This window comes from Cuculus canorus, chromosome 1 (assembly GCF_017976375.1).
Source record: "Cuculus canorus isolate bCucCan1 chromosome 1, bCucCan1.pri, whole genome shotgun sequence".
Lineage (NCBI taxonomy): Eukaryota > Metazoa > Chordata > Aves > Cuculiformes > Cuculidae > Cuculus > Cuculus canorus.
Window position 1 is genome coordinate 71,756,142 of NC_071401.1, and position 12,798 is coordinate 71,768,939.

Here is a 12,798-nt window from a genome sequence, read left to right on the forward strand (position 1 = left end):
TTTCAGCACTCAAGATTCATGTTGCTTAATTATATTTGTAATGGTGTTGGGCTCCACAAGATGTCGAAACAATGTAGTTCTCTCTTTAAAAAATAAAAAATACCTACCTACCCAACATTCCGTCTTTCTGTCTTCTTTCTCCTCCTCTTCCCTCCACTGTCCCCAAAGGAAAACACATTGGATCTGATTAGATTGAATCCTTTTCCTTTTGTACACAAATTAAAGAAAATGACAAGTCATAGTTATCCATTTTGAGTTTTTTCAATGGTCAATCTGTTTTATTCATTCAAGTTCATACTCAACATAAGTTTCTTCTCTTTATGGCAAGGTTGAAAACGTCATCACTTCCTCCTGTGGTACATCTCTTTTCACTACACCTTTCTGATGAATATACATCAAACCCATAGTGATTGCTTGCATCCTCTATGCAGCCTTAAGATTGCTGTATCTACTTCAGACTTCTAAAAGGTTTGCGTGCTTAAAAGCTTCTCTGTGTTCTTTCTAGATCTGTGAGTTGCTTTCATTATGGTGCTTTTCAAGACAATTTCCTAATAAACATATAGATCTGCATAGATTTAATGAAGCATTTTTAATATTAAAATGTTCCTATCAAGAGTAGGAGTTTGACAGAAATTCATTTTTTTTCCATGGGTAACTGCCATTTTACTTACTTTTCTTGTGGAAAAATGACAAAGGAAATCTAAAAAAGTTATTTTTCTTTTTTGACAACATTTTTCATTGCTGTGTTTTTCACAAAGACAGATTTGTTTTAAATGGGGAAGATCAGATTTCAGGTAAATCTTCTGAACACTTGTAAAGCACCACTCTGGTAAGTGTGTTTATACAGTGTGTAGTTTTGGGGTTTGTTATTTGGCAGCTTTTCCAGACTGGGTTTTATTTGGAGAAGTTCAGGCATCAATGTTTACCTAGCACTGCTGCCTTCATAAAAATAAGCAGAGATACATGTAAACATGTCTCTTGCTTGATGAAGGCCTCTGGTTATTTATTTATAGTCATATATTTTAGCTATTTCTAAACTGTTTAAAAAAACTATTTCAAGTAATAGAGAAAGTGGCAAAAATTGAAATGTTTGTGAAACACTGTTTTCAGAGTCTTGAGGTTTCACAGCCCCAGACTTATACTTTGCATAGTAATGTTTGATGCAGAATTATGTTGATTCATGTCAGTCTTGTGGTATTTTACAAATTCTTTCACCTGTTCTCGAGTTAGTCCCTATATATATAAAAGTTTATGAACATAAAATTGCAAAGGAAAGTTAAGTTCATTCATCAGTCTTTCTTCTGGTTTGCATTTTGAACAAAAACTCCCAACTGTAACTCTAACTATTTGTCTGGTTTTTTCAGCCCATAAGGACAAAATTCAACTTTTTCTGAAGACTAAAAACATTATGAAAATTCAAGACCAGAATACTTTTTTTTCTTTCTATTGTCATAAAATGTTATAATAAACCTCATTTTTTTTTAAGTCTACACTGGAATTCAATGTTAGTATTTTATGCCTATTTTTAATTACCTTTTTTTCCCCGCTCACTTTATTTAATGAAATTTCAGTTCTTTGTTTTCTTTCTCAGTTTGATTAGCAGGGAATTTCTAGTAGAGTGGAAACTCCTCACATCTGCTTACCATGCCTTATTAAAAATTCCCATGTCATGTTCATCCACCTGAAATTTTGGAGTCTCCCTCAAAAACGATGCTGTCTCAGTACTCAACAGACAGTGCTGGACACTTTGTGAGAGTTTCCTGTCCTGCCTGGCATTAGTCTTATCCAGTATTCCAGAGTGGGATATAATTGCCTGGGGAGAGCTTGGACTTTGCCACTGTGGAAGTCTTTGTAATGGCAAAGAAAGCAGGGAGATAAACGGACACTTAATGATACTCCTTGTACTGATGAAATGGCTACCCATCACCCCACTCTCTACAGCAGTTTCTGATCCCTTAGACCCCAATTTGCCTGTGGTTTTGGAAAATTGTGTCAGAACCACAAATTTCAGAAAGTAGTTTTCTGTTACTCTTATGTTTATTTGTGCTCCAAGTGGTACTGAAGCTTTAAAGTAGGTCTTGATGGGAGAGCACATGTGGGGAGGAGAGAGTTAAGAGACTTATTTCTATATCCTGTAGATGTAAAGGTGACAAAGATGCAGTTCCAAACTCTGAGGATCTGGTAATCCTCTGGGCTCAAGGAAGAGAATTTCACATCAGGGAATGTTGTTCCTGTTGTACTATCTGTTTTTAACAACAAGATATTCTTGTACCTTTTAATGGCCTTAATTGCACGGAAGATTTCAGGTATCTAGAAGGGCAATCATAAAAAAATACACTAAAAGAGGACTGCATGACCAAAGCATTGTGATATCTAGGGAGAGTATGTATCTTTGTCTATTTTTGCACAAATATAATTTAACTTTGGGTTGGAGTAGGACTCCTCAGCCAGAATGTCTTCTTGCTTTGTTACCAGCTTCAGTTGTTACTAACTGCTGAGAGAAGCCTTCAGTACAAGTCTAATTGAGGGTGAAGTATGCAGAAGAAAATATTCTTAAATAGGCAAATCTGCTTAAAGAAGGAAGGGGAAAGCCGGCCTCTAGAGACAATCTCTTGCACCAGCAGCAGCTTTGTCTTTTTTTTTTGACAGTCCCCATTTTGTTTTCTCCTGTGAGTTGTTTTAAAAAGGAAGCAGGGGCCCTTCTCAGAATTGCAGTAAATGTAATTGAATTCCAAATGTTGTTTTCAAACAAACAAGCCATAGAAGAGTTGAGGATGGGGAAATCAAAACAAAGTTTTTTAAAATGTTGCTGTACAGGCAAACACATGTTTTGAGTTAAGCTCATTTCTGGTAACAGTATTAACTTTTGCGATGATCATGACCAGCAGGCATATGGGGAATGGAGGATGGCATTTGTTATCAAATTAGATCTAAAGGAGAAGAATGCGTATTTAGGGTCTTTTTTTCCTTAATGCTCTTTAGAAGGCAATCTGTAAAGGGTAAGCAGAGGCTGGGAGGGCTCATGGAAAGATCATATTGTTCTAGGGCTGGAAAAGAGGGGTCTACTTTTGTTAACAGAACATTTTTTCAAGATGTCCTTTTCTCTTTATTTCAGTTTAAAAAGTAGTGCTGATATGGAAAAAATCATGCTGAAAGTTTGTATCTGCTCTCTCTCAAAATATTTTCTGTTGTCTTGGTATTTGGATATGACAAGGCCCCTGTGTGTATGAGTGTAAACAAATTACGTTTTATGCTACATTGAAATGTCATAGCTAGATTGTTATATTCCATGATTTTATTTTCTAAAATCCATTCACCTACAGAAAATTTCAGCAATCCATGGTTAACTACAGGAAAATAATGTCTGAACCTACCCCTTGCCCAATCTCAGTTACTTCTGACACTAGACAGTGCTTCAATGATATGAAGTAGTTGTAAAAGCTAGTCTTAGGAAGTCTAAGTAAAAGGGCCTTCTTGGGATCTTACACTCATAAGAGGCTGATACCTCACTTGTCTATCAATTTGTATTGCTGATGAAAAGCACTACTAAAGGAAGGAATCCATATCTTTAAATGATTTAGAAGTGATAGATACAAATTTTCCACCTATGCTGCTTCTCCTTGAACTGCCCCTCTGCCATATAAACCAAATTACGTGGTTTTAACGGAGTAGCTTTCGGAGTAGAAGCTTTCTTTGTTCATTTGTGCAACAGGAGGACCAAGCAAGGACACCTCCATTCACAGCTAAGGAAGGGTCAGCCTGATCACTCAGTGCCTTGTAATGCATGCACTGATTCGAGGCTTTTCTTCATGAGTGTAAAACAACACTGTAACCGAATGTGTTGGTTTTCTCTTGCATTCCTGTAGTGTAAATTGCTGCCTTCGGTGGATTTTTTGAGTTTTTCTCCCTATCTATCGGTTATCAGCCATGAAACTACAAAACACAAGTTTTTCCTTGTTGTTTCACTGAAGGAAGAAACCTCTCCTTATTCTCTAAGGAGATCTGTGGGCTGGCAGCTGTGCCAGTGAAACCAGCCCAGGCTGCAGCCCGTTCCTTCCATTCCTATCACAAGGAAGCAAATTAAGTGTCAATCAGGCTCACACTCTGTCCCAGTTCCATGTTGAAATACAAGCTTAAATTAGGGATGAATAAATTTAGATTAGTAGCAATGACAAAATGGACAAATTCTAAAAAATAATTAATTTCTGCTGAAGTCAGTCTTGCATTAAGGAAGAGAAACAAAATTTAGTGACACCTAACACACAGTACTTACAGGGAGAAAAAAAAAACAAACATGAAGTTAGGCCTTTTTGCTTTTTTCTCTTATCTCAAATTTCATTATCTCTTTTATCAAATAGCAAAGCAGAGATAATAGAACACACTGAGCAACTTTAAAGTTTTGCTTCAAACAAAATGTATTCTCTCTGCTCCAAACCCATGTTCAGGCAGCATCTTTGGAAAAGCATTTTTCTTTCCAAAGGGAGAGGTAGAAGATGGAGAAGGGAGTGAAAACAATGATGTCAGCTGTGTAACTGCTGCTGTGCCTGCACCTACAACCCAAAGGTCTGCCAGGTCAACCCATAGATCTGCCAGTATTGTCATTAAAAAGGGCCCCCAGAAGGTTGTGTGCCCCTGCCCAAAATCATGGGTGGCTGTTATGTAGGAGATCATTACTGTGTCAGGTTATATTCTAACCCTGCTCACCATTTTTAGGAAGTCTCTACAGCCTTTTAGTGAACAGGTTCCAGGAAGAAGATATGGGCCACACCTGCTTATACCACTATCAACTGATGAGCTTATCTACACTTCAAAGACTACATATTTTCTTCCCCTTGCCAAGAGGTAAGAAAGAAAAGGCAGGAACTCAGCTCTAAATCTCCTCTGTGTTCTATCCCAGGGAGGGCATGGCTTAGTCTCCCAAAAGCCCACTCCTCCTCAGACAGACAGGGCAGATCCTTAGCTCCTCCATATCCAGTCTGGAGGACTTGATGTCCCAGGGCAGTTGGGAAGGGCACCTGGCACTACAAACCCAACCACTCCTCCATCTAGCATACTGCAAGAGGCCGAAGGAGAATGTAAGGAGGGGACAAGTGTGGCATGCAGCTTCCCTGTCTGGCTGGTTGTAGCTCAGAGGCTTCCTGAGTCACAGAAGAGTTAAAAGCTCTTGATGAATCAAGGATTACTGTATAAGAATTTTAAATAACATTTTAAACCCATGTTGACCATTAGCATCCACAGAACGACTTGGCAAAGATTTTTACAGCTTAAGAATGCATTTTGTTGGAAGAGATGTATCTGATTTTAAACTGGTTTAGTTTGTACCAGTTGTTTAGTTTACAGCTAGCATAATCATCCTTTTCCTTAAATACCGCTGTTGCAGGCTGGAGCATGCTAGACCACTTAGTTTCTTCCCAGGTACAAGGTGTTTCACACCTTTCGTTGTTATTGTCTTTTACTTCCTAGAGTTAGTTTATTCTTTTTAGGTTGGACAATCAGACCTGCATGAAGGTTTTGAGTCTCTGATACACCCTGAATTTATGAATTATAATGCCATTATAATATTTTCTGATTTGGTCTTTATTACATTCTTATTAGTTACAAGCATTCTTGACACCAATAAATAAATTGATTAAAAGCACACCCACACCCTGCATAGGAAAAAACTAGATAGACCATCAGTTTTTCTTGACAGGATGTTTGTGTTGTAATCCAACAGATCAAATTGCTGCTTTATATCAAGTATCATCTAGCTTTAGCAAAAAAAAAAAAAAAAAAAAAAAACAGAAAAAAGAATCAAAACAGATACAAAATAAAACCCCAGACAACGAACCCCAGTCAGTGAAGAAAACCTAAAATCTTTTTATCTTGTCTCCGATGTGATTTTTGTAATATCAAAATAACTTTTGTTCCAGAAACTTCAAATTTGTTATGAAATTCTTCCTGTTTGCATAATTATGCAGGCTTTTTAAGCCAGTGGAAGTATATCTTCATCCTGATGTGATACTCAGGTGGCATCTGTCTCTTTCTCCTTCTGTGGATGATACCAGGCACTGAAATCAGGCCCAGCTTTTCTGTGCTGAACAGACAGGCAACAATTATACATACTTCCTAGTGTTCTGATGGAACAAAGAAATTCCATATACTGAGTGAGAACTTTTCTATTAATTTCTTTTGGAGCAAAATTGGTGTGCTCTAATACAGTTTACATGATAGTTTAATTTCAATTCACCACAAGTGCAAAAAATATGTTTTAAAGACAAAGAGAGTTGAACACACCATAAGGATAGGTACCACCACTATAATAAATTGTATGCTTTTAAAATTAGACATGTAATAAACCCAAACCTTTGACAAGTAATATGATGCCTTTATATGAATCGAAAAACAATTGAGTATTCTCAGAGAACCCTTTCACTTAGCTTCACTTAAGAAAAGATCATCTTTTACAGAGGAAAAAGAAAAGGAGCATTCTGAGTCTGTGAATTGTTTCACTCCTTATTGATTAGAAAACTAGAAATGAGTCTTCAAAGTTATTATTAAGTATGAACCATACCAACCCAGTCTTTTGCTGAAGTTTTTTAAGTATATGTGTGGTTAATTCAATTCAGTTCAATAAATTTATCTGACCTCATTAAAGGTCAGATCTTACACATGGCATATTAGAATTTGATAATTTCACTTTGCAGAGTAGTAGCATGTCTTCAAGAACTTTGAACCTGATTTATTAGTTAAATGTGGTTGGACTGATCATGCTCTGTGTGTATATGTACCCATGTTTCTCAGTCACTCCTTCTTTTTTCCTTTAATTCATGAGATTCATTCAACCTTCATAGTCATGAAAGAATACCCATAGGCGAAGAATGTAGACTCCTTTTGTTACAGTGCTCATTTGTTTTACTTCAGCAGGAAAACACCAAATTCAGCTTCATATAGCTAGTTTGGAACAAAAGATCCACATGATAATTTTGAAGTATATAATTTTTTGCTTATGGCGGTATCTCACAGATCAAATCAGCTTAGTATCACATGCTTCATGTTCTGACCTCCATTTCTGAGTGAGACAAAAATGGTACTCATGACACCAAGTCAGTCTTAGGTGCATATAATCTTTGAGCATATAATAAGGCCAAAAGTCATCTCACTTTTCTGAACTGCTTTTAGATGGAGTCATAAATAGTTATGTCAAATATTTAAGAGGCATGTTTGGTGTTAGTTATCAGTCTTGCATTTATTCAAAAGAATAATTACGGAAGTGAGATAACTTTAAAATTAGCAGGTATATATGGTCAAGACAAGGCACCTTCTGATACTAGGTCTGAGGACACAGAGCACCTGGAATACATTTTCTTACTCACCATTACATTGCTTACCCCTATCTTTCCATTTTCTACCTTTTAACCATGTTTTCTGTTTGCGCTGCTACATCTTTGATATAGCTAATGTTTTTCCCTTGTTTATTTTCAACTAACTTTATGTTCTTGCAATGGGAGAAGAGTAAGAGGGAGCTCTTGCAATCCAGGGAGAAAAGTAAAATGAGATAGACATTATCCAGGGGAATAAAGCATCCTTTGGAAGTGTCTCTTTCTTTGTGGGCTGCAGAGGGGTTCTGGTTTTCTACCAGAGGCACCTCACTTAAGTGGGATGAATCTAGGTATAGATGTTTGCACATCGATCCACACAAGGCAGCCTTTGTCTTGGTAGAAGACTGGCCATACAAATATGTCTATTTTTTGGTGATTTGAGTAGCTGTCATGGCCATCAAGATGATGTGCAGGTGTAAAACCTGAAGTAAGGGGAACAAGAAAGGATGGACAAGTGATCACTGCAAGAAGACAGGCACATAGATGAAGAACTAACTCATTGCTGTTTTCTCCCATCACCAGGAAAAAAGTACTAAGGCTCTGAGGAGAGATCAAACAAACTAAATAATATAAAAAAGACCTAAATCTAGTGATCATCTAGACATCAAAGGGAATGGTTCTCCAGTCCCCTCGCCTTCTTCAGTGACCTCTGCTCAGGCAGGATGAGTGAAAAGTGGGTGGAAATACAGCTGCTCTCATGGAGCAGCCCTGCACATGGCTGTATCCTGCCTCACAAAGTACAGAGCAGTGAAAAATCCAGCTCTCTTCTTTCAGCCTGAAAGCTATTTCTTGCTCCCTCTGATGACATGTCCTCAGTGGTCTTTCATCCTATGGACTGACATGTGGAGGGGCTGCACTAACACAGCCTTTGGTACTCCATGATCAGATATTCGAGATCAGAGTAAGCATAGCATCCTGGGATCTCATGGGCTAGATTAAAAAAGATGTACGTTGTGGCGTCAGCTGTCATAAAAGATATTTCTCCTCAAAGTCTTACTACAGAAATGCAGCAATTTTAAATGTATGCACAAAAAAAGTAGATATCAGAATTGTAAAATACATTTCTTCATACACTCTAGAATAAATTTCCATTCGAGCTACACAGTGGTATTGTCTTAAAAATAGTTGAGTATTTGAAACAATACACGTGTCGTTCCAGGAAAGAAAGACAGTCTGAATATGTTTCAAGAATAGGTACCAGATTTTTTTTTGCATTATTTTTTTTAGATTATTGAGATTTCTGAATCGAAATGCAGTTGAAAAGAATAATAAAAAAACTCAGATACTGAACGGCTACATTTCAGACACTGGTTGGATGACCCAGAAGATGTATGTGCCCTGACATCTAGTGGAGCTGTAAGCATTTGAAACATGTCCGTGATGCAACAGAAGGAAAAGATGAGTGCTCAAGTTATGCAGCAAAAGAGCAGCAGGATTCCATCTTACATATCCGTACTGGGAGCTCAGTCAGGATATATAAGTTTGCGACCTGAGGCAGTACATCTGTAGTCATGCAGCAGTGCTTAAGCAAACAGTTCTTCTTGTACATGATCGTTTCATTGAGGCAACTCAGGTATATTGGCATCTCTTGTGCTAGCAGGTCACTAAAAGCCAGCCTCACAAAACTGAAGATCTGCAGTGCCCCTTTGCTGGAGAACTGGCAAAAGGAGCAAACTTTAAACTCTGTTGTCAATGCAAGCATTTGGCCCAAACAACCCTCAGTTGCCACAACTTGGCTGCAGGCATAAATTTCTGTATGCCAATGATGGCCTGTGGGGACCAACCTCCAAAGGTAGGGAAAACAAGAGGAGACCATAACTTCTTGAAGTGTGGTAGCACGACCTCTTGCCAAGTGTCCTAACTTAGCTAGGAGGAAATGCAGAAGAGAAGAGTGCTGCTTAAAATCTTGTTTTTTCAACCTAGCTGATGGCTGAACTTTCTTTTCAAACATATTTTTTTTTTTACAAGTGCTCCAGAAGCTGGAGCAGCATGGCTGGTTTACCAGAAGAATTTACCAATCACCTGTACCATTATACAACAAATTAACAAGGATTTTACAGAGAGAGTGTGAATGCTTACTGGAGTGTGTGCAAAAGTCTTTCTAAAAAAGCTTTTTCTCCATGTTCCCTGGCTCTGGAATCTCTGCGTCTGTTAAACAGTCCTGTGGAATAATTGCTGCAACTGACTATGGCATTACTGCATTTAATTACTTAATGTGTGCCTCATAGTACATGCTCCCTTTAAAAGTTTTTTCTGCCGAAGACAAATGTGCTTGGCTTGAGAGTCTGCATTTGTGAGGGGACTGACTGACACCTAGTGTTTAAAATATATCCACATTAAAAAAAAAAATGTACATAAGACCAATCAAAATTGGTCATTTTCAATGACAAAAGCACTCTGTTGTTTCAAAGTCCCACCCTATCAGCAATGCTCCAAGTTGAGGGCTGAGGTGCCCTGCAAAAGTAACTTTTCCAGAGATCACAGGATATACTGGATTACTAAATCATAAATCCCCGTGGTCTGATAATTACCATGTTTTTACTAATTTAATTGTCTGAAGTGTGCTGCCTTTACTCCAAAACCTTCCTGTGCCATTACAATGGATTTATGTCTCTAGAGCTAGGTAGGAAGTCACCTGCCACTGACTGGCGGGGTGGCCCTGGCATCTCTGTGCTCCCACAGAGCCCAGCAGTGCCCCAATTTCTACTGCTAGGAAAGTGGTTTCCTGACTACTTTTAGTACAAGTCCATGTGCTAGGAATACAACAGGAGATGAACAACATAAATTCCCCAAACAAGTTATCTTGAAGACTCTTATTTTCAAATTACCAAGACTAACAACTACTCATTAGGCACACCCTTTTCCTTTAACATACACTGTCTTCAGCCTAAAGCATTCCAAAATAAATGTTACATATGGGACATATATTCTGCTATTGGTTTTCTTTATTGGTTTTCATGAAGAGAGAGATTGAGAAATATAAGGATGCAAATAATTCATAATTTTATATAACCCTGAATAGCTCATACTTCATCGACTCTTCAGTCAAGTAGGGCATGTTTACAGTGTATCAAACCTGACTGCATTCACAATATAATGAATATACGTGACTGTAAACTCTCCTTAGTCTACTGAAACTAGACACAATTTTGCTTGTGTCCATCTCTTTCTACCATTGCCAGATGTCAGAACAGCCCATGGTATATGCATCGATATTTTGTTTTTATGAAATGTCCGAAAGGGATCAGTGAGAAAGTTTACTCATCCTGTGTGTTTAAATAAAACATGATGTTCTACAGAAAAAACACCTTGTGATTCAAGACGCTACTGAAATTATGTAAGTGGTTAAATCCCTTTTTTATTCTACTACTGGAAGCCAATAAACTTTCCCCACATTAGCACATTGAGGATGAACCGAGTGATTTTATGAAGCCACACAGTTCTGAGGTTTTCTGGGTTTAGATGCTGGCTTAGCAGCACGCCTTACTGTTCTGCTGAAGACCGAGTTCATACACTTGGTTTCAACATTAGTTGTGAATCCATTGGTCCCTCAACTGGAAAGCACATAGAATATCTCAGAGGTTCCTCCAACTGCTTTGAAAATATGGGCATAGTTGGTCAGCCAAAAGGCTTACTTAGACCAGTGAATCACAGAATCTTTTAGGTTGGAAAAGACCTTTAAGATCATTAACTCCAACTGTTAACCTAACACTACCAAGCTCACTACCAAACCATGTCCCTAAGTGGCACATCTATGCATCCTTTAAATACATCCAGAGATGGTGACTCAAACACTTCCCCAGCAGTCTGTTCTAATGCTTGACAACCTCCCTTGGTGCAACTTGAGGATATTTCCTCTCATCCTATCACTTGTTGTTGGGACAAGAGACCGATATCTGCCTCAATACAATCTTCTCTCAGGTAGTTGAAGAGACCAATAATGGCTCCCCTCAGCCTCCCTTTTTCCAGACTGAACAGCCCCAGTTCCCTCAGCTGCTCTTCAGAAAGCTTGTGCTCCTGACCTTGCACCAGCCATTGTCCTTCTTTGTCCACACTCCAGCACCTCAATGTCAGATTAAATTCTATTTAGGCTTTTGCTCTTCTGATTTTCTCCCTGCATAACCTCACAACATCTTTGCAGTTGTCCATTTTCTTTCTAATAGTGTCAACAGCAGGTGCTTAGGGGATCAGCTAAGAAGAGGGCAGATGTATTCTCTCTGTGTCTTACAATTTATGAGCGGAGAAACACATGAGACAGAAGAGTTCATTATGTATCTAGCAAATCTTTGATATTTTTTCATGTTTTTTTCCAGTTTCTTTTTGAACCCATGTACACTTTCAACATCCTATGGCAAGCAGCTCTATAGTTAAAAAAATGGGAAAAGGTTTCCCCACACAGTAGCCTTTTGCACAAGATCAAGGATGAAATGAGTATCTTTTAGTAACGGTGGCCTAGAATATTTACACAGTCACAGACTTTATCATTTTCTCCATTGGTCAAGAAAACAAATGACAGCAGAAACCCAAACAAGCTTTAAAATATAATTTTTCATCTGTATGAATGCAAAGCGGCAGCTTGCTGTATTCAGACTAGTTTTTTTAAGTAGTGAAAACATCATGTTATTGTTGTATAGTCTGGAATACTAAATCTTTCATTCTTTCCCTCCACTTCCATCTTTTCTTTCCTTCTTTAATAATGTCTTGCTTTGCCTAGGTGTTGTACATGTGGGGTTTTATGCGTATGTGTTTTAGATTTACTGAAGTTAGATAAGTATGACTGTGGGTTTTTAGACGCTTTTACAAAATTAGAGAATATTAGTAGGAAAGCTGAGTAAAGCTATGATAGTTTTGACCCAATGGTGTGCTTCACTGGGTTTGTGTCACTCCAATGTTTTCCTGAACTAAATATCAAAATGAACCAAAGTCACATTCTCTATTTGTCCAGTGGTTTGGGGTCCTATCACCTGCCTGGTTTCAGGACAACCAGAAGTACGGTGACAGGCTTTATACACAATTGACATTCAAAGCTGTGGCCTGGGTATTCTCTGTGATTGTCAAAAATATGGCGACATCAGTATATTCTGATGAGATGCAATAATACAGCTCCTAGTGCAACCCAGTGCTGCATCAGCCACAATAGCCTTATCTCCTCAATATCATCCTCTGTCTTTAGAGTTACTGTTTAGGCATTATCTGCTTCCTTTAGATATAAGTAGATTAAGTTGTACCAACTGACTATTCAAATGCCAGCAGATAGCATATAGAGCTGTAATGGAGAAATACAAGCAGTATGCTAAGAATGCAAACATGCACCGTACACTTGCTTCTGATAAATATTGGTGCCTTTTTCCATGCAGACAGCCTTTTCTTGACCACATCTCTTCCACATGCATACACCACACTCACATACTAGCACACTTTTCCTTTATCTATTTGA